The sequence below is a fragment of the Carcharodon carcharias genome, chromosome 1 (assembly GCF_017639515.1).
Source record: "Carcharodon carcharias isolate sCarCar2 chromosome 1, sCarCar2.pri, whole genome shotgun sequence".
Taxonomy (NCBI): domain Eukaryota; kingdom Metazoa; phylum Chordata; class Chondrichthyes; order Lamniformes; family Lamnidae; genus Carcharodon; species Carcharodon carcharias.
Genome location: NC_054467.1, coordinates 180,795,135 through 180,817,096, shown reverse-complemented (window position 1 = coordinate 180,817,096; position 21,962 = coordinate 180,795,135). Strand labels below are relative to the sequence as shown.

General features: G+C 40.8%; 1 protein-coding gene across 4 annotated transcripts in view; it reads right to left on the bottom strand.

Moving 5' to 3' along the window:
• Positions 1-21,962, bottom strand: part of LOC121278163 (ADP-ribosylation factor-like protein 15) — a 313,198-nt gene that overhangs the window by 17,780 nt on the left and 273,456 nt on the right. The window contains exon 5 of one of the 4 annotated variants that reach the window (XR_005943067.1): positions 12,044-12,183. The exons of the other annotated variants lie outside the window; for them this stretch is intronic. The gene's annotated coding sequence lies outside the window, so the exon portion shown is untranslated. The remainder of the gene's footprint in view (positions 1-12,043; positions 12,184-21,962) is intronic. 4 annotated transcript variants of the gene reach the window in all.

Here is a 21,962-nt window from a genome sequence, read left to right as displayed (position 1 = left end):
TGCCCCGCCATTCAATAAGATCATGGCTAATCTGCCCCAGGCCTCAACTCCTCTTTCATGCCAATTCCTCATAGCCCTCATCTCCCCAATACTTCAAAAATCTATCTACCTCCTCTTTAAATACTCTGTGATCTAGCCTCCACAGCTCTACAAGTAGAGAATTCCAGACATTCATTACCCTCTGAGGGAAGAAATTCCTTTGCATTTCAGTTTTAAATGAGTGTCCCCTTATTCTGTAACTATGTCCCCGAGTTCAAGAATCCCCCACTAGTGAAATCATCTTCTCAACATCTACCCTGTCAAGTCCCCTCAGGCTCTTGTACGTTTCAATAAGATCACCCTTCATTCTTCTAAACTCTAATGAATAAAGGCCTAACTTGTTTGGCTGTTCTTGATATGTCAACTCCTTCCACGAATCAGCCTAGTGAATCTCTTTTGAACTGCCTCCAATGCCAGTGTATCTTTTCTTAAATACAGGGACCAAAACTGTATACAGTACTCCAGGTGCGGCCTCACCAACATCCTGTACAGTTGTAACAAGACTTCGCTATTTTTAAACTCATGCAGGCCAAAATTCTGGCAGCTCTGAAGAGAAGTCATAAGGACTCAAAACGTTAACTCTGTCTTTCTCTCCATAGATGCTGCTGAGTTTTTCCAGCATTGTTTGTTTTTGTTTCAGGCCAAAACTCCATTTGTCTTCTTAATTATTTGCTGCACCTGCATGCTAACTTTTTGTGTTTTATGCATCCTTTGTGCTGCACTTTTTTGGAGTCTCTATTTAAATAGTAGTCTGCCTTTTAATTATTCCTACCAAAGTGCATGACCTCACACTTTCCTACATTAAATTCCATCTGTCAAGTTTTTGCCCACTCAGTCAACCTACCTATATTCCCTGCAGATTCCTTATGTCCTCATCACAACATGTCCTCCCACCTATTTTTGCGTCATCAGCAAACTTGGATACATTACACTCTGCCCCTCCTTCAAGTCACTAATATAGATAGTAAATAATTGAGGCCCTAGGACTGGTCCTTGTGGCACTGTACTAGGTACATCTTTCCCACCTGAAAAAGACCCATTAATCCTGAATACTCTGTCTTCTGTATGTTAACCAATCCTCAATCCATGCTAATACATTACCCCTAATACCGTGAGCTCCTATCTTGTGCAATAACCTTTTATGTGGCACCTTAACAAATGCTTTCTGGTAATCCAAATACACTACATCTACCAGTTTCCCCTTATCAACTCTCCTCAAAGAACTATAGCAAATTTGTCAAACATGATTTCCTTTTCACAAAACCATGTTGACTCTGTTTGATTGCGTTAAGCTTTTCTAAATGTCCTGCTATTTCTTCCTTAATAATGGACTCTAGCATTTTCTCAATGACAGATGTTAGGCTGACTGGCCTATAGTTTCGTGCTTTTTGCCTCCCTCCCTTCTTGAACAGGGGCATCACATTAGCCATTTTCCAATTCGCTGGGACCCTCCTGGAATCCAGTGACTTCTGGAATATTTCGACCAACGCCTCCACCATTTCTACAGCCATTTCCTTCAAAGCGCTTGGATGCAGACCATCAGGTCCTGGTGACTTGTCTGCCTTTAGTCCCATTAGTTTGTCAAATATGTTGTTGCTCATGATAGAGACCGTTACAAGATCTTTCCTCGCATTAGCTCCTTGCTTATCTGATATCTTTGGGACATTTATAGTGTCCTTCATTGTGAAGACCAATGCAAAATATTGGTTTAAATTATCTGCCATTTCCCTGTTTCCTGTTATCGATTCTCCAGTCGCATCCTCCAGGGGTCCCATGTTCACTTTAGCCACTCTCTCTCTTTCTATATACCTGTAGAAGCTCTTGCTGTTTGTTTTTATATTTCTTGCCAATTTACTTTTATAATCAATTTTCTCCCTCTTTATTAGCTTTTTAGTCATCCGCTGCTGGTTCCTAAAAAAATTTGCAATCCTCTGGCCTACCACTAGTTTTCACTGCTTTGTATGCCTTAGTTTTTGACTGGATACTCTCCTTGATTACCTTTGTTAACCAGGGGTGGTTCATCCTTCTCATCATGTCCTTCTTTTTGACTGGGATAAATTTTTGCTGTGTGTTATGAAATATCTGCTGAAATGTCTGCCACTGCTTATCCACTGACCTTCCCCTTAGTCTATTTTCCCAGCCCGCTTTAGACAATTCTTTCTTCCTACCTCTCTAATTGCCATTATGTTAGCTGAGGACATTGGTTTGAGAGCAGAGTTGCTCGCGCTCAAAAATAATTTGAAATTCTACCATTTTGTGATCACGACTGTCAGAGGATCCTTAACTATGATATCTCTTGTTAATAAATCCCACCTCAGTACACATTACTAGACCTAAAATAACCTGTTCCCGGGTTGGTTCTGCAATGTATTGCTCGAAGAAACAATCCCTGATGCACTCTACAAATTCGTCTTCCATGCCAATCTGATTTGTCCAGTCAATATGCAGATTAAAATCACCCATGACAATTGTAGCACCCTTCTTACATGCCTCCATTATTTCCCGATTTATACTTTGTCCTACAGTGAAGCAATTCTTTGTAGGCCTACAGATGACTCCCACCTGTGATTTCTTCCCCTTGCTATTCCTTATTTCCACCCAAACTGATTCCACATCACGATTTATTGCACCTATATCACGGCTCATGATCGCACTGATACCCTCCTTTATTAACAAAGCTACCCCATCTCCTTTTCCTTTTTGTCTATTTTTCCAGAATGTCGAATACCCTTGAATATTGAGTTCCCAGTCTTGGTCACCCTGCAACCATGTCTCTGTAATAGATATCAGTTCATATTCATTTATTTCTATTTGTGCCGTCAACTCATCTATCTTGTTACAAATGCTGCGAGCATTCAGATAAAGAGCCTTAAGCTTTGACTTTTTAGCATTATTACTCATTCTGGTTCTAATTTTTGCTGCACTCTTCTGCTTATATTTTCTGCCTCTTCTTGTCACACTTTGATTATCGTTTGCCTCTTCACTGCCCTGCACCTCTGCTATCTCGTTTTTTTTGATTTTTTAAACTTCCCTTAAACCCTTCCACCCCACTAAAGTCCTATCTATAACCCTAGTTATATGATTCGCCAGGACACTGGTCCCAGCATGGTCAAATGAAGCCTGTACCAATGGAACATTCCTCTCCTTCCCCAGTACTGGTGCCAGAGCCCCATGAATCAGAACCCATTTCTCCCACACCAATCTTTGAGCCACGCATTAAACTCTCTAACGCCAATTTGCATGTGGCTCAGGTAACAACCTGGTGATTATTACCTTTGTGGTTCTGCTTTTTAATTTAGCCCTGAGCTACTCGTGGTCCCTCAGCAGAACCTCTTTCCTAGTCCTATCTATGTCGGTACCTATGTGGACCACGACAACTGGTTCCTTCCCCTCCCACTCCAAGTTCCTCTCCAGCTCAGAAGAGCTGTCCTTAACCTTGGCACCAGGTGGGCAACACAGCCTTTGGGGCTCTGTCTTTGCTGCAAAGAACAGTATCTATTCCCCTAACTATGCTACCCCCTATTACTACTACATTTCTCTTTTCTCCCCCCACTTGAATGGTACTCTGTACCACGGCGCTGTGGTCAGTTCACCCATCCTCCCTGCAGTCTGTGCCCTCGTCCACATTGGGAGCAAGAACCTCGTACCTATTGGACAAGGGCACTGGCTGAGGATCCTCCAAAGCTAAGTTCTGGACTCCCATGCTTGCCTCACACACGGTCACACTCTCCTGTTCCTGACCACTAAATTTGATGTAATTAATTTAAAAGGGTGACCGCCGCCGGAAACACAGTGTCCAGGTAATTCAACCCCTCCCTGATGTGTCGCAATGTCCGCAACTCATCGGCGTCCACCAGCACCCACATACTACAGCTGCAACACATCACCTGCCGAGCCATCTCTGTTCTATTTAATTAATTATTTTGGATGTTAAAGATTTTAGAAGTGAATTTCTTAACTGTACTCTCCAGCTTTAATAACATTTCCTGACTTAAACCACTTGGCCAATGAAAAGAGACACGGAAGAGATACCCACCAATCACCTATCTGTTTTCCTTTGATGTCACACTTCAGCTCTGACAGGTAGAAACAGGTTGAAGGGGATCTCTGCCACCGGTTTTTATCTCCTGTCGCCGCTGCCCTTCTCACGCAGGTCCGCTCTCCGTGTGCACCCATATCATAGTGCTCCAAAGATAACGTGGGTCGAGAATTGGCCTGTTTAGTCACATGAAGACCTGTGACAGAAAAACCAACCCTCAGTAGACATCATCCTCGAATCGAGGAACAGCGATAACGATGACAAATATTTCCTCAAGTAAAAGTTCTCTTTTGAAAGTTGCTACTTACTCTGCTTCTACCACCTTTTCAGGTAGTGTATTAAAGATCAAATCATAGTGCTCTCCCCTGACATTCCCTTTCAATCTGTGTTGCTCTAAACCTTTCTTATATTAATAGTCCTTAGAATAACAGTATACTATTACTCACTTTTCTCACTCCAGCACACTGCCTGTGGATTAACGCCTATTACAGTTCCCTCTTTGCAAATTTAATTCCTTTCCTTTGCTGAGCTCTCAGAATAATATCACAGTTCTGTCAATTGTGAGATGGAAGGAATAGAAAGTGGCCCATCAGCATTGAAACCTACTTGAGTGAGCAACTGACAGTGTGCAGAGAGGGTTCTTTGCTTCAAAACATTTGTAACTTTTCCTTTCTGTGGAAAAATGGTCAAATGTGCCAGTGGTATAAAGATTCTAAACAAGCTAGAGTAAGCAAACATAAAGCAGCTTTTCCAGACATGGTAGGGAAGTGGGGCAAACATGTTGCTGCGGTCTGTTTTATACTTAACAAAAGACAAATCAAGAGCTGAGAGTTCTGTGAACTACTGACCAAGCAAAAAAGAATCTTAGCTTTCAGCGACCAAGTCAGCCCCCTTGCCCACCTCAAATAAATTCAGTACTTGTAAAAATTTTTCCCTGCCAGTTTCCACTTCTGAGATTACCAACAGCCTTGTCCTCAAATAGTCTTGCCCACTAGGGACAGCACCGCACCTCTGAACTTCTTGGCTGGGCTAACTAGGGGATGGGGTGATGCCACATGTGCATGCCAATGACTCCATCATTCTGACATCAATGCTGGCCACCTAGTTACAATGAATGATTTTCACCATTAAAAAGGAGGCCTTATTGAGTTACATAATAGCAAATAACAATAAAAAAGCAAACCTGGACTTGAAATTAAAATATCAAATGCTCAGGTTACACAAAAGGAGAATATCAAAGCAATATCAGAAAGCTGAAACAAAGAGTGACAAATACTTGAAGTAGAAGCAAAAATTCTGAAATCTTATAAGAACATCCGGGTGCTATGATGGAGGGAGTATAGCTTTGTCTAGATGTATGAAAGAAGACAGGCCAAATGATCTTATCATAAGAAAAGATACTCCCATTGGTGGAATAATTGAGAACAAGAGGGCCCAGATTAAGGTAATTGGCAAAAGAAGCAATGGCGACATGAAAAGGAACAATGCACAGGGCTGCAAGGAGAAGGTGGGGGAGTAACAATTCTGTGATCATAATCTACTTTATAAGTTTATGATTATTATAATTAAACATTATAATATCACTTTTTTGTAGTTCTGCACTAAGCATTATTATGCAGCACATTATCTAACCTTAGATCTCTACCATTTGGCTCAATAAGCAGATGCCAGGAAGTATGCAACATGAGCAAAGGGTAACTTTCTGACTTTCTTTCTCAGTTCTCAACTAAAATATAAATTAAAATTAAAACTGAAAGATAATTAGCCCAAATATTCCAGTCTCTGGATCATCAGAGACCAGGTTTGTCTGAAGATGTGTGTCTCGACCCTGCAGAAGTCTTAATGCACAGATCAATGTGGGAATTGCCTGGGAAGTTTAAACTTCTGATGGGCTGATTCGCTGCTGCCTGGAACCCTGCGTGAATGTCTCAGACTTACTTAGGACAGATCCACAGTGCTTACCTTGATTGTTACCCAGCAATTGCTTGACATAAAAAAAAACCTGGTACAACACCTGGTAACTCCAAAACTGACCTCAGAATCCCCCACCCACTCCACCCAACCCAACTACTTCACTACATCACCCACTCACCCATTCACTAACATTCATTAAAAGACTGGACCTTTAAACATGCCATATGGGAGATAGTGTCATTAAAAGGGCGCATGCCCTAGCTTGCCCTGACTCTATACCGTTCCAACGGACTTCCTGGAGGACGCTGCGCTGTGCATTTTTTTTGACAGCTGGCAATGGAAGATCCTGAAGAAATGCACAGCAGCGTTGGGTCGGGAGAAGCTTTGCGCACAGCGGCAATGCGTCCTGTGGACTCCAGGACTGCAGCAACAGATTTGAGCTGTTAATCAAAGGAAACTGATAAATTGGGAGCTTTAATGCATGAATGGCATCTTCGAGACCAGTCTCGCTAATTAGCAGGTAAGAAATCTGAGAGCTCATATGTTCAGCTTGGCCTGGCACAGCATATTAAACAACAATGCACTGCACTACTGAATCAAGTTCCCCTTAATTTCTTCACCTTTTATAAAGGAATTGGATTTTCTTTAAACTTTACTTTAAAGCAATGTAAAAAAAAAATACATTTATTCACTAACAGCCCAAATGTGGACCAGTATTCTAAATAAAAGTGGATCATTACATCTGCATCCATATTCAGCTTTATACAAACAAAAGCTCCTTACCAGATTCTCAGTTCCCTACCCTTAAGCCAGCTGTCTAGACACCTCCGCCTTCCCAGTGATGAGAGAATGTAGGCATGAATCCACAACAACTTGAGACTAACATAAAAACTGTCAACTTCACTGTAACAATAGTATGGTCACAAAAGCCTGTGGCATCTATTGATGTGGCTTCTTCCATGAAGAAAATACAAAAAGAATCGGAAATGCTCTTCTGTGAAAGTGTAATTTTAAAAAAGTGCAAAATTTCTTCTTTATGTGGTAAATTTTAACAACGGTTTGGATGTACCATCCCTTGCAATGGACTTCAGTTGTGATTTGTCTAAGCTAAGTAGTCCTCGGTCAGCGGCTACTCAAAAGAAATCAGCAATGAAAACAAATGACACCAGTGCAAATTAAATTTGAAATGGGAATGAAAGTATCCTTCCATAAGCTCCAAGACTGTAGGAATGTGAACGGTTAATCAACTAAATGAGAACTGATCAATGACAAAACACTTTAGGATATGGGAAACAAGAAGGATCACTTGTTGCGAAGTAGAGAAAGAAAAAGGAGAATGAGCCATAAAATAGTACAATGCATGCACTACATAGTAGAAGATCACTTTACCACTTTGCACAGGAATATCTTAAATGCAATGGTTGTCCAATTGTGGTGCCTACAGGCTGTCCACATCAGGGTCAACCTCGACCTATTGCTATCTCTGAGTCTCCTCACCTGCTGTCCAGCCACTTGTTTGGATTTGGCTCAAGGAGTGCATGCGAAAGTAGTTATAAAAAGTTGTCACCTGAATTCATGAACTCTAGGACTAGGCTGAATCATCCTGGAGGAAGTTGTTCCATAATAGTTAAAATAGAGGCAGCATTAGAAGGCTGGGAAGCAAAAGAGCATGGTTGGTAGAGAAGAATTTTAAAAAAAGTAGGAACCTGAATGAAAAGCACTAAATTAGTGAAGTACTAAGTTTAAAGACTGTAAATGCAGAACAGAAACAGTTAATGAAAAAGGGCAAAAAGGCCCTCCAATCAACAGACATAGAGCAAACTGAGTCAGAAGATTGTGAATTTTCACACCAGAACGTGTGAACATAATCTAGGGGTGACATTTCAGTGCAGCACTGAGAACAATAGCAACAATGTAATACTCCGCATCAGGAGGGACACTAAACTGAGGACCCATCTACCTGCTCTGATAGTTCAGAGATATTACTCAATATTGTGACATTATTCCTAGCCAATATAAATCCCCAACAAGTACAGATTAACTAGTTATGTACCTCACTGCTGTTTATAGGATTGTTTGTATATAAAACAGCTGTCTTGTTACTCTATGTAACTCATTGTACTTCATAGTAATTAATCACATATGATGCGCCTTGAAATTTTCTGATAAATGTGATAAAGTGCCAAATAAGTGCAAAAGAAAAAGAAAATTTAGTGACAGAGCACAACCTAAAGCAGATTACCACAACATATTGGGGGTTGATAAAATGTCGTGTTCTTACAGTTCTCTAAAAGCTCAGGATTGCAACCTATGGCATAATACATGTATCTAGACTAATGCTTGCCACTGCAGAAGTGGGTGACCAGGTGCTGTGATGTGCTTGTAAAGGTTTTGGATATACATATGGGTTATTAGTCTGTGCTCTTGTCACTTCAAGGAACAGAACAAGACATATTTTACAATAATAATGGTAAGGCAGTCCTTCAAACAGTTTATATGCCAAGACATTCTAGTGTGTTATGATGCAGCGTGCAAGTGCATGTATGAGGGAATGAATGAATAAAGATTAAGGAGATAATTAGATATGAGCTTGGGGCTAGCCTCTGAAAACCACTGCACCACTTTCTTTCATGCCTACAAGCACAGATTTTCCAGGGTCCTTTGCTCTTAAGGATGTAATATAATGCATAAAATGGACAGAACAAGATCAGTTGGCTCATCGAGCCTATCCTGTCCAGTTGTGGTGCAACGGTGCATCACAATCCCCAATGCAAACTTCGCCCACCAGTAATAATGTAATCTTCTGTGAAAGACAAAAAAAGAAAAGCACCGGGACCATTCAGGAAAGAAAATCTGAGAAGTTCCTTTTTAACCCCCAAAGACAATCAAAAGGAGTTGGAGCTCAAGAGCCTTTTACTGATCCAACAGCTATGAGGCTGGTACCTGAAAGGAATACACATACTTGGCATTAGCCGTTCCATTAAGACCATAAGATGTAGGAGAAGTGGGCCATTCGGCTCTTCGAGACTGCTCTGCCATTCAATGAGATCATGGCTTATCTGATAATCCTCAACTTCACTTTCCTGCTTTTTCCCCATAGCCCTTGATTCCCTCACTGATTAAAAATCTGTCTATCTCAGCTTTAAATATACTTAACGACTCAACCTCTACAGCACTCTGCAGTAAAGAATTTCACAGGTTAACTACCCTCAGAGAAGAAATTCCTCCTCATTTCTGGGCGCCCCTTACTCTGAGATTATGCCCTCTGGTCCTAGACTCTCTCACAAGGATAAACAACCTCTCAGCATCTGCCCTGTCAAGCCCCCTAAGAATCTTATATGTTTCAATAAGGTCATCTCTCATTCTTCTAAACTCCAATGAGTACAGGCCCAACCTACTCAACCTCTCCTCATAAGAAAATCCTTCCACATCCATGATCCATCTAGTGAACCTTTTCTGGACTGCCTCCAATGCCAGTGTATCTTTCCTTAGATAAGGGGACCAAAATTGTTCACAGTATTCTTGGTGTGGCCTAACTAGTGCCTTGTATAATTTTAGCAAGACTTCCCTATTTTTATACTCCATTCCCTTTGAAATAAAGACCAACATTCCATTTGCCTTCTCTATCACCTGTTGAACTTGTATGTTAGCTTTTTGGGATTTATACACAAGGACTCCCAAATCCCTCTGTGCTGCAGGTTTCTGCAGTCTTTCTCTATTTAAATAATATTCAGCTCTTCTATTCTTCTTGCCAAAGTGCATATCCTCACACCTTCCCACATTATGGGCGGGATTTTCCACACCTGTCTGCCGCCGATCTTCCGGTCCCACCACAAGTCAATGGACTTCTGGCTGGGGTGCCAGCCGCGGTGGGGCCAGAAAATCCCAGCCTATATTCCATCTTCCAAGATTATGCCCACTCACATAACCTGTCCATATCCCTCTGCAGACTCCTTGTGTCATCCTCACCACTTGCCTTCCCACCTATTTTTGTGTCATCCACAAACTTGGTGATAGTATATTCACTTCCCTCATCTAAGTCATTAACATATATTGTAAATAAATTGAGGCCCCAACACTGATCCCTGTGGCACTCCACTAGTTACAGGTTGCCATCCCGAAAATACTCCTCTTATCCCAATTCTGTCTTTTATTAGTTAAACAATCCTCGATCCATGCTAAAATACTACCACCAACACCATTGGCTCTTATCTTATTAAATAGCCTATGCGCGGTACCTTATTGAATGCCTTTTGGAAATCCAAATATATTACCTCCCAGAAGATGGCAAATGGAATTTTGGCCTGCATTGCTAGGGGTTTAAAAATAGGGAAGTCTTGTTACAACTGTACAGGGCATTGCTGAGGCAGCACATGGAGTACTGTATACAGTTTTGGTCCCTGTATTTAAGAAAGGATATACTGGCATTGGAGGCAGTTCAAAAGAGGTTCACTAGGCTGATACCTGGAATGAAGGGGTTGACTTATCAAGAACGGCTAAACAGGTTAGGTCTTTATTCAGTAGAGTTTAGAAGAATGAGGGGTGATCTTATTGAAACGTATAAGATTCTGAGGGGGCTTGACAGGGTAGATATTGAGAAGATGATTATACTAGTTGGGAAATCTCAAACTAGGCAGCATAGTTACAGAATAAGGAGACACTCATTTAAAACTGAGATGTGAAGGAATTTCTTCTCTCAGAGGGTAATGAATGTCTGAAATCCTCTACCCCAGGAGGCTAGATTACAGAGTATTTAAAGAGGAGGTAGATAAGTTTTTGAAATATCAGGGACTGGAGGGCTATGAGGAGTTGGCACGAAAGAGGAGTTGAGGCCTGGGGCAGATCAGCCATGATCTTATTGAATGGAGGGGCAGGCCTGAGGGGCCGAGTGACCTACTCCTGCTTCTATTTCTTGTTCTTATGTTCATATATAGTAGGCTACGTTGATGTATATTAAATGACACAAGCCTATTTCTCCAGGTTGGCTTCTTCTTGTTTTTAATCATCCAAGGTCTTAACATTCACACATAACTTTGTGTTCATCAGCAAACCTATGAACATTTTCCCCAATGCCTTCATCCACATCATTAACAAAAAATTATAAAATTCAATGGTCCTAACACTGATCCCTGTGGAACACCACTCATATCTGTCTCGCTGCAAAACTACTACTATTACTCTGCCTACAAGAAGACAACCAATATTGTATCCAATCCACCATCTCACAGGACTCTATTCTATTAATGTAACCTATTATGTGACACTTTGTTGAAACATTTTTGTAAATCTGCGTATGCAATGACAATTAGGTTATCATCCACTAGCATAGTAAATTCCTCCAAAAATTTCACTCGGTTGGTAAGATGACAATTTCTTTTCAGCCATAAAGGAACAATGGGCAAATTGTTCTGCATAGTATAAACCATCAACTATAATGTTGCACTTCTATAACTCCCAAAGCGATTGGATGATTTTGGTAAAGAGCCCCAAAGTTTGGGATGTGGGGAAAAGACTGAAAAATTCTTGGTGAAACCCAACCCAAAATTGTTGAATGCCCTTTCTTAAAGTAATATCGTCCCTAGATTGTGTTTACGGAAAACAAAATCCTATTTGTAGATGGAGCTTGAAGAAAAATAGTTACACATCCCAATAATTGCACTTTATTCTCAAAATATTCTTCAACAATGTGAAAGTGTAACAGAAATATCATCAGAATATTTCACTTGCTAAGGCTAAAGCATATCCAATGCCACACAAAAAAAAGAAAAAGGCATTTTATTACTGAAGATCTACCTAGCCTAATACAATGCAAGTTTAAGTATCAAACATTTATAATACAGCCCTAAAATTACCGCACTGATAAAAATGAGGCCTTGTTTAATAGATTGTGACTTTTGTGACATCAGCAGGATCCAGAAACCTAAACAGGTATTTCCATTAGTTTAAATGAAAACCAGAGACCTTAAGTTGTATTTATATATTTTTAAACTGAAATTACTCCAATGTATTTTAGTTGTTCCCATTCTCCGTCAAGTCTCCCACTTTACATACCATTTCACAGATGAAAAAGGGCAGCAATGTGTCTCTAGGTTTCTGAATATGACACTTCAAACTCTACATGTGCGAGACTGGAAGAGGTTGATCTGTCCAATGATCTTTTCTTCCACACTGAAGAGGCGCTTTCCTTCACTCTATAATAAAAACAGATGGCAATGTACAGCAAGACATTTAGCACTGGGAAGATAGATAGCTTACAGTGGAAACATTAACTTTTCACCAGAATGATGAAAAGTCACTCATGAAACATTAACTGCTTTCAGCTATGCTCATTGCCCTGCTGTACATTTACAGTATTTTCTGTTTTTATTTCACATTTGCAGGATTTTTAGTTTTCTATTAATGTCAAGTTCACTCCAATCCCTTTCCTCACAAGAATAATAAATAATTTATTGTGGGAATTATATGCACGTGTCTGTGTCCCATCATTCTGAAACAGTGCATTCGTGAGCCAACCTATTGTACCACTTGGCCACAGCTTAATTATGCTTCTTTCTGATTTGTATAGTGCGGAGTCAAACCATATGAAAACAATGATATCTTCTCGCAGCTGCATTTGAAGTCAAGTGACTCGGCATCGCACTGGAATGAATCACAAAGCAAGTTTTGTAAATTGCAATGTACTGATACTGTGATGCCACATGCAAGACATGGCAGATATCCAGACAGTAAGAATCAATGCCAGCATTACTTAACGTTCAACCATTTAAACCAAAGAGCACATATTAGCTGAGAAGCGATTATATTGATATTTACTGATACCATGCATTGATTAAAACTACTTTTTAATATCGGAATTTTACTTAGCTTCTAAAGTTACAAATACATTTGACACAGAAGATCTGGTTTGATTAGTTTCAACAAGAAACTGGCAAAGTGCCATGCCTTCAAACATTTTTTCTCCAAGGATTGTGCATAATTATTCTATCAGAGGTGTTTCAGCATGTTATGACACAATGGAACACATAGGAAAATTTGCAGTTTCCTAATAGAAACTGGTTGCTTAGTTATTGAATACTGACAGGTGTACTTTTGCACACCACCCTAAAGCAGATCATAATGCAGGCAGAGATAATTTCAATTAAGCAATGTATGCTGAGGAAGAAAGTCACTCTGTTATTGTACCTTAGTTATGGCATCTGCTTCATTCTTATCATAGTACCATTTAGTCAGAGCTGTGAAATAAACGATTCTTAGCAATTCAGGCTGATTATGAGCTATGATCTAGGAAACTTTCATGTAATTACAATTCATCTATTGCTAATACAATGTAAATCATGCAGAATTAAAAGGAATTGTTTAACAAGAATCCAGCTTATAGGTAGCAATATCTGTAGCTGATGGAAAAATCCACTTGATCAACATAACCAATAGTCCTTTTCTTTGAAAAAAATTCACATATATAGCTCAGTTCATAAGTTAATGTCCCGTGAAAAACTTCATAAGGAGCACCCAGGTCTGGACTGGGTTAGTTAATCTTGGCTGTTAATGTCCTAGAACAAAACAATTGGTCTCAGCACACTTTGCTTAGTGGAGTCAATGGAGGAAGGTTCAGGCACCTTTCCTTCTGATTGCCATCCTCTGATTGCTGCTAGAAAATGGAGCTCAGGTTAAGACAGTAACTGGATTAGTTGGGGATGTACCTCTTAGGTTGATTTGCCACAATCATCATCATCTAGGCATGCATTTGAAGGGCAGCCACTTGGGTGAGGCAAAAGAGGATGATGTATAATTGTAGCTAAAACTTTAGGAAAGGATAAGTATAGAGAAAAGAAGGCTTTAGGGTGTCCGGGTGAAGGGAGAAGAGTTAAAGTCTGCCTATTTAATTGAATCAATAGGGCTGGCATGGGTTGACCCAGTGTCACCAAATAGAAAACAGCATCAATGGCTGGTTTCATCAAAGCCATCATTTTCCAAAAGGTCTCCAATACTGCAAATGAAAAATGGGGGAATACATGCTTGTACTTCAGTTGCCTACATCATGTGAAAGTTCCAGTTAAGGTCAGAGGAGACTTTATTGCTGACAGATGAAGAAGGGTTAAGGGTTTAGCCATCAAGACGTAACTAATGATTACACTTGGGAAAGAGATATTAAGAAACTGACCTTGAAGAACTGACAGAACAACTCATAGTAATGGAAGGAATTAAGTTGGAGTGAAAACCATTGACATTTACAGCACAAGAAGCCATTTAGCTCACTATCCTTATTGAGGAAATTTGAAGAAAATATTGTGATATATTCACGAATACGATTGTGCATGCTCAGTAGAGTAAGTCATTGGTATATAGAGTAAAATTAACAGAAAAAAATCATCTGCATGCTTATGGGTTTTTTTGTGATCCCAGAGTTATCCAAGAGTAAGAGAGGATAGTGGGCTGGATTTTACTTGCCCTCGCCAGCTATGTTTTCAGCAGGAAGGCATGTAAAATATTAGAGAGCAGTACCAGGGTGCACAAAATACTGGGATGGACAGATAGCACTAATATAGAGAGTAGTAAGTTAATAGATGAAGTCGGGGTGAGGAAGAAAGTAACAAAATCTAAATTAAGGTAACTATGCATGTATGTGAATGCATGGAGTATAGTAAATAAGATTGGGGAGTTACAGACGCAGATTGCCATGTGGAAATATGATGTTGTGGCAATGACAGAGACCTGGCTCAAGGAAGGGCAGAACTGGGAGTTAAATATTCCTGGATACAAGGTGTTCAGAAAGGATAGGAAAGGAAGGAAAGGAGGAGGGGTGGCAGTATTGGTTAAGGAGAGCGTTGCAGTGCTGGAGAAGGAGGACATCCCAGAGGGTTTAAGGACAGAATCAATTTGGCTAGAGCTAAGGAACAAAAAGGGTGCAATTACATTGCTCGGTGTATTCTATAGACTGCCAACTAGTGAGAAGGACGTAGAAGAACAAATCTGCAGGGAAATTACAGAGAGATGCAAGCATTATAGAGTAGTTATAATGGGTGACTTTAATTACCTGAATATAGACCGGGACAGTGGGAGAGTAAAAGGTGGAGAGGGGCCAAAGTTCCTAGATTTTGTTTAGGAGCATTTTCTACAGCAGTGTGTCCAATCCAACAAGAAGACGCACTGTTGGACCTGGTTCTTGGAAATGAGGTGGGCCAAATAGATCAATTGTCAGTGAGGGAACATTTAGGAAAAAGCGATCATTGTATTGTACTTTTTAGAACAATGATAGAAAAGGACGATAGACAATCCAGAGTAAGAATAATTAACTGGACGAGAGCCAACTTTGATGAGACAAGAATGGAGCTGGGCCAGATAGGCTGGAAAAACTGTAATTGAACAATGGGCTACCTTCAAAAAGGAATTGGTTCGGGCACTGGTAAAGGTATATTCCATTGAAAGGGAAAAGTAGGGCAAACAAATCCAGAACTCCCTGGATGAAAAAGGAGATAGAAATTAAGATAAAAAAGAAAAAGTGTGCTTATGACAGGTGTTGGGTAGAAAATACAGTTGAGAACCAAGAGGAATACAGGAGGCTCAGAGGGGGTGGTGAAAAAGTATATTAGAGAAGCGAAGAGGGATTATAAGAAAAGACTGGCAGCCACGTCACGTCACATTTACTTTTTTTGCAAGTCACTTTAAATCTGTGTTTTCTCGTTCTTGATCCTTTTATGAGCCGGGACAGCTTCTCCTTATCTGTTCTGTCCAGACTCCTCATGATTTTGAACATCTCTATCAAATCTCCTCTTAGCTGTCTTCTCTCCAAGGAGAACAATCCCAATGTCTCCAACCTATCTCCGTAATTGAAGTTTCTCATCCCTGGAACCATTCTTGTAAACCTCTTCCGCACTCTGTCCAATGTGTTCATATCCTTCCTATAATGTTCCCCAACATACAAGGTGTTGTAAGAAACAGAAAGTTGTGATAGTAGGAGATTTTAATTTTCCACATATTGACTGGGACTCCCATACTGTAAAAGGGCTGGATGGCTTGGAGTTTGTCAAATGTGTTCAGGAAAGTTTTCTAAATCAATATATAGAGGTACCAATGAGAGAGGATGCAATACTTGATCTCCTATTAGGGAACCGGTCAGGTGACAGAAGTATGTGTAGGCGAACATTTTGGGTCCAGTGACTAAAATGTCATTAGTTTTAAGCTAATTATGGATAAGGATAGGTCTGGTCCTCGAGTTGAGATTCTAAATTGGAGAAAGGCCAATTTTGTGGAAATGAGAAAGGATCTAGGAAGAATGGATTGGCATAAGTTGTTTTCTGGCAAGGATGTGTTCAGTAAGTGGAAGGCATTCAAAGGCAAAATTTTGAGAGTGCAGAGTTTGCATGTTCCTGTCAGGATTAAAGGCAAAGTTAACAGGCATAGGGAACCTTGGTTTTCAAGGGATATTGGCGATCTGGTTAAGAAGAAGAGAGAGGTGTATAGCAGGTATAGGCAACAAGAAGCAAATGAGGTACTTGTAGAGTATAGAAAATGTAAGAAAATACTAGAAAAGGAAATCAGGAAGGCAAGAAGAAGAAATGAGGTTGCTTTGGCAGATAATGTGAAGGTAAACCCGAAGGGTTTCTACAAGTATATTAAGAGTAAAAGGATAGTAAGGGACACAATTGGTCCCCTTGAAGATCAGAGTGGTCGTCTAAGTATGGAGCCTCACGAGATGGGGGAGATCTTAAACAGTTTTTTTGCATCAGTATTTACTCAGGAAACTGGCATAGTGTATAAGGAAGGAAGGGAAACAAGCAGTAGTTTCATGGAACATATACAGATTAAAGAGGAGGAGGTGCTTGCTGCCTTATAGCGAATAAAGGTAGATAAATCCCCTGGGCCTGACATGATATTCCCTCGGACCTTGAGGGAGACTAGTGTAGAAATTGCAGGGGCCCTGGCAGAAATATTTAAAATGTCCTTAGCCACGGGTGAGGTGCCGGAGGATTGGAGGGTAGCTCATGTTGTTCCGTTGTTTAAAAAAGGCTCCAAAAGTAAACCAGGTAATTGTAGGCCAGTGAGCCTGAAGTCAGTTGTAGGTAAATTATTGGAAGGTATTCTGAGAGATCGGATATACAATTACTTGGACAGCCAAGGGCTGATTAAGGATAGTCTGCATGGCTTTGTGCGTGGTAGGTCGTGTTTAACAAACCTTGTAGAGTTTTTCGAGGAGGTTACCAAGAAAATAGATGAAGGAAAGGCTGTGGATGTTGTCTACATGGACTTTAGTAAGGCCTTTGACAAGGTCCCACATGGGAGGTTAGTTCAGAAGGTTCAGGCACTTGGTATCCATGGAGAGGTTGTAAACTGGATTCGAAATTGGCTGTGTGGGAGAAGACAGAGTTGTAGTGGATGATTGCTTCTCAGACTGCAGGTCAGTGACTAGTGGTGTGCCTCAGGGATCTGTGCTGGGACCATTGTTGTTTGTTGTCTATATCAATGATTTGGATGATAATTTGGTGAATTGGATCAGCAAGTTTGCTGATGACACTAAGATTGGAGGTATTGTGGACAGCGAGGAAGGCTTTCAAAGCTTGCAGAGAGATCTGGACCAACTGGAAAAATGGGCCAGAAAATGGCAGATGGAATTTAATGCGGAAAAGTGTGAGGTGTTACATTTTGGAAGGTCAAACCAAGGTAGGACATACACAGTAAATGGTAGGGCACTGAGGAGTGCGGAGGAACAAAGGGATCTGGGAGTTCAGATACATAATTCCCTGAAAGTGGCGTCACAGGTAGACAAGGTTGTAAAGAAAGCTTTTGGCATACTGGCCTTCATAAATCAAAGTATTGAGTATAGGAGTTGGGATGTTATGGTTCGATAAGACATTGGTGAGGCCAACTCTGGAGTATTGTGTGCAGTTCTGGTCGCCTAACTACAGGAAGGATATCAGTAAGATTGAGAGAGTGAAGAGAAGATTTACTAGGATGTTGCCAGGTCTTAAGGAGTTGAGTTACAGGGAAAGATTAAACAGGTTAGGACTTTATTCCTTGGAGTATAGAAGAATGAGGGGAGAAATAGAAATTTACAAAATTATGAGGGGTATAGACAGACTAAATGCGAGGAGGCTCTTTCCACTTAGATTAGGAGAAATAAACACGAGAGGACATGCTTTAGGGTGAAAGGGGAAAGGTTTAGAGGGAACATTAGGGGGAACTTCTTCACTCAGAGAGTGGTGAGAGTGTGGAACGAGCTACCATCTGACATGGTAAATGCGGGCTCACTCTTAAGTTTTAAGAATAAATTAAGATAGATACATGGATGGGAGAGGTCTGGAGGGTTATGGACTAGGTGCAGGTCAATGGGACTAGCGGAATAATATTTCGGCACAGACTAGAAGGGCCGAATGGCTGTTTTCTGTACTGTAGTGTTCTATGGTTCTAACATACAGGGGAATCCCAAAGTTTTCTATAGGCATATAAACAGTAAAAGGGGGAGTTGGGCTGATTGGGGATCTAAAAGGGAATTTACACATGGACGAAGGGGCCATGGCTGAGGCATTAAATGAATACTTTACATTCGTCTTTACTAAGGAGGTAGATGTTACACAGGCCATGGTGACAGACGAGGAAACTCTGTCACTAGAAGGGTTCAAAACTGTTATGGAGGAAGTGTTGAATAGACTGTTGGTACTTAAAGTTGACAAGACACTGGGACCAGACAAGATGCATCCAAGGATATTAAAGGAAGTGAGAGTAGAAATTGCAGGGACACTGGTCATAATTTTCTAGTCTTCCCTAGACTCAAGGGAGGTGCCAGAGGACTGGAAAATTGCAAACATCACGCCCTAGTTCAAAAAAGGTTGTAAAGATAAGCGCAGAAATTGCAGACCAGTCAGTTTAACTTCAGTGGTGGGCAGGATTCTAGAAACAATTATTTGGGATAGAATTAGTAGTCACATGGAAAAATATGGGTTGGTAAGGAAGAGCCAGTATGAATTTCTAAAAGGGAAATCGTGTTCAACTAACATGGAGTTTTTTTTTTAGAGAGGTAACAGAAAAGGCCGATGAGGGTAATGCTGTCAATGTGGTGGGCATGGACTTTCAAAAGGCATTTGATACAGTGTCAGACTTATGAGAAAAGTTACTGGTCATGGAATAAAAGGGACAGTAGCAATGTGGATACAAAATTGGCTGAAAAATACGAAGCAGAGAGTAATGGCCAGTGGATATTTTTTGGGCTGGAAGAAGGTTTGTAGAGGAGTTCCCCAGGGGTCGGTATTCGGACCCTTGCTTTTCCTGATATATATTAATTATCTAGATCTTGATGTGTAGGGGACAATTGCAAAGTTTGCGGATGATACGAAGGTTGGGAGTGTTGTAAACTGTGAGGAGGGCAGTTTAGAACTTCAAAAGGACACAGACAAGTTGGTGGAGTGGGTAGATAGGTGGCAGATGAAGTTCAATGTGGAGAAGTGAGGGATGATGCATTTTGGTAGGAAGAACATGGACAGACAATATAAAATAAGAGGTGAAATTTTGAAACGGGTGCAGGAGCAGAAAGACTTGGGTGTATATGTGCGTAGATCATTGAAGGTTGCGGGACAGATAGAGAGAGCAGTTAATAAAGGATATAGTATCCAGTGCTTTATTAATAGGGGTATAGAGTACAAGAGCAGGGAGGTTATGCTGAATTTATATAAGACACTCATTAGACATAAGCTGGAATATTGTGTACAGTTCTGGGTGCCACATTATAGGAAGGGTGTGAACACATTGGAGAGAGTGCAGAAGAGGTTTACAAGAATGGTTCCAGGGATGAGAAACTTCAGTTATGAAGATAGGCTGGAGAGGTTGGGACTGTTCGCCTTGGAGAGAAGATTTGATAGAGATGTTCAAAACCATGAGGAGGCTGGACAGAGTAGATAGGGAGAAGCTGTCCTGGCTCATAAAAGGATCAAGAACCAGAGGGCACAGGTTTAAAGTGATTTGCAAAAGAAGCAAATGTGACAGGAGAAAAACCGTTTTCATAGAACAAGTGGTTCGGGTCTGGAATGCACTGCCTCGAAGTGTGGTGGAGGCAGGTTCAATCAAGGTATTCAAGAGAGTACTAGATGATTATTTGAATAGAAGCAATGTGCAGGGGTACAGGGAAAAAGCAGGGCAATGGTACTAGGTCATTATGCCCATTTGGAGAGCTGGTGCAGGCACAATGGGCCGAATGGCCTCCTTCAGTGCCGTTAAAATTCTGTGATTCTGTGAAAATAGGATGGGTGCCCAGCCCACCACCTTCCCACCGACTCTCAAGCTCACCCCCAAAACATGGTAGGTGGTCAGGTGCTGAAATTGGCAGCATGCCCACCATGGTTATAGAAACATTTAAGGGTCAAATGAGCTTGTTAACAAGCCAATTAACCCCGATAATATAAAAAAAGTTTTTAAAAGGGCGGGCAGGAAGGGGGGGGGGGGCACTAATCTTTGGGGGGAGGGGAGTTGATTGATTACACATCTGGGGCTCCACAACAAAGCCAGTACTCCTTTTTCCTTTCTACCCACCTCCTTGCCAAAACCCACCCCCCACCTCCCTCTTGCCACCAACCACCACCCCACCCAAAATCTGGCCAAACCCTCCACACCCGATACCCGAGACTTACTTCACTCTTCGATCCACTGGGCCTTCAACTTGCGACTGATTGTAGTCCCAGCAGTTCCCGCTACTGATGTCTTGGTGTTGCCAGGACTGCTGGAGCTGCCAGTCAATCGGGAGCTGTCCGCAACAAATGCTAGGGATGTTGCTCATGAACTGAGAATGAATTTGAAAACCCTAGTGATAACCTTGCTAGCAAATGACTGGGAGGGCCCACTATTAGGAGGGTGAGTGCACAATTTTTATTTTGCTATCTATACTTAGTGTGCTTTAAGAGTTAACAGTGACTTATAAAATAAAATTACAAGCAGTTTATCCTTTGGCAATAAGAATTTTGAGAGGTAGTTCAAAATAGAAATTATTACATGTTCCAATAGAAAGAAACTAACTGCAGAGCTTAGAAAATAACAGCATGCACAAGCAGCAGGATTATTGATGTGTCGCACACACAAAATATAAATTAGGTTTGTATCCACTGGAGTTTAGAAGAGTAAGAGGCAACTTGTTTAAGATCCTGAGTATCTTGACAGAGTGGATGTGGAGAGGATGTTTCCTCTTATGGGAGAATATAGATTAGGGGTCATTGTTTAAACATAACGGATCGCCTATTTAAGACAGTGAGGAGGAGAAATTTTCTCTCTCAGGGTCGTGAGTCTTTGGAACTCTCTTCCTCAAAAGGCGGTGGAAGCAGAGTCCTTGAATATTTTTAAGGCACAGCTTGATAGATTCTTGATTAAGTAGGGGGTGAAGGATATTAGGGGTAGCAGGAATGTGTGGTTGAGGCTACAATCAGATCAGCCATGATCTTATTGAATGGTGGAGCAGGCTTGAGGGGATGAGCGGCCTAATCCTGCTTCTGATTCATATCTTTGTATGTACTTATTTGCAAATGGCTGAATTGGTTCAAATACAAATATTGATAACATTGACTTCAAATGATTTGTTAAGGATTTGATTTAGCACATGGCCCCATAATAATCTTGACAATGTGTACAGTAGCATATGGACATCAGACTGGGTTCAGCTGTGATCTTCTATATGGTTAAGTAACTCGTCAATGCTCACCATCGAGGTTCATGCAAAAGTGGGCTTTTAGGTAGGATATTGGGAAGTTTCCAACACCTGTAGAATTGTACCTGAGCATGAGTACTGTCTTCAGGAAATAAACACCACTGTATTATCTTATTTATTTTCAGTAGTTTATCCTTTGGTGAACTACTGTTACAATTTAGCATGAGGCAACTTACGAACCTATCCATTTCAAACAAAATATCAGTTTTGTTTTTCTAGAAACAACATCAAAACATATTTTATCAGCAGTATTTATTAAGGTATGTCTATTTTGGAATTAATTTTGTGGAT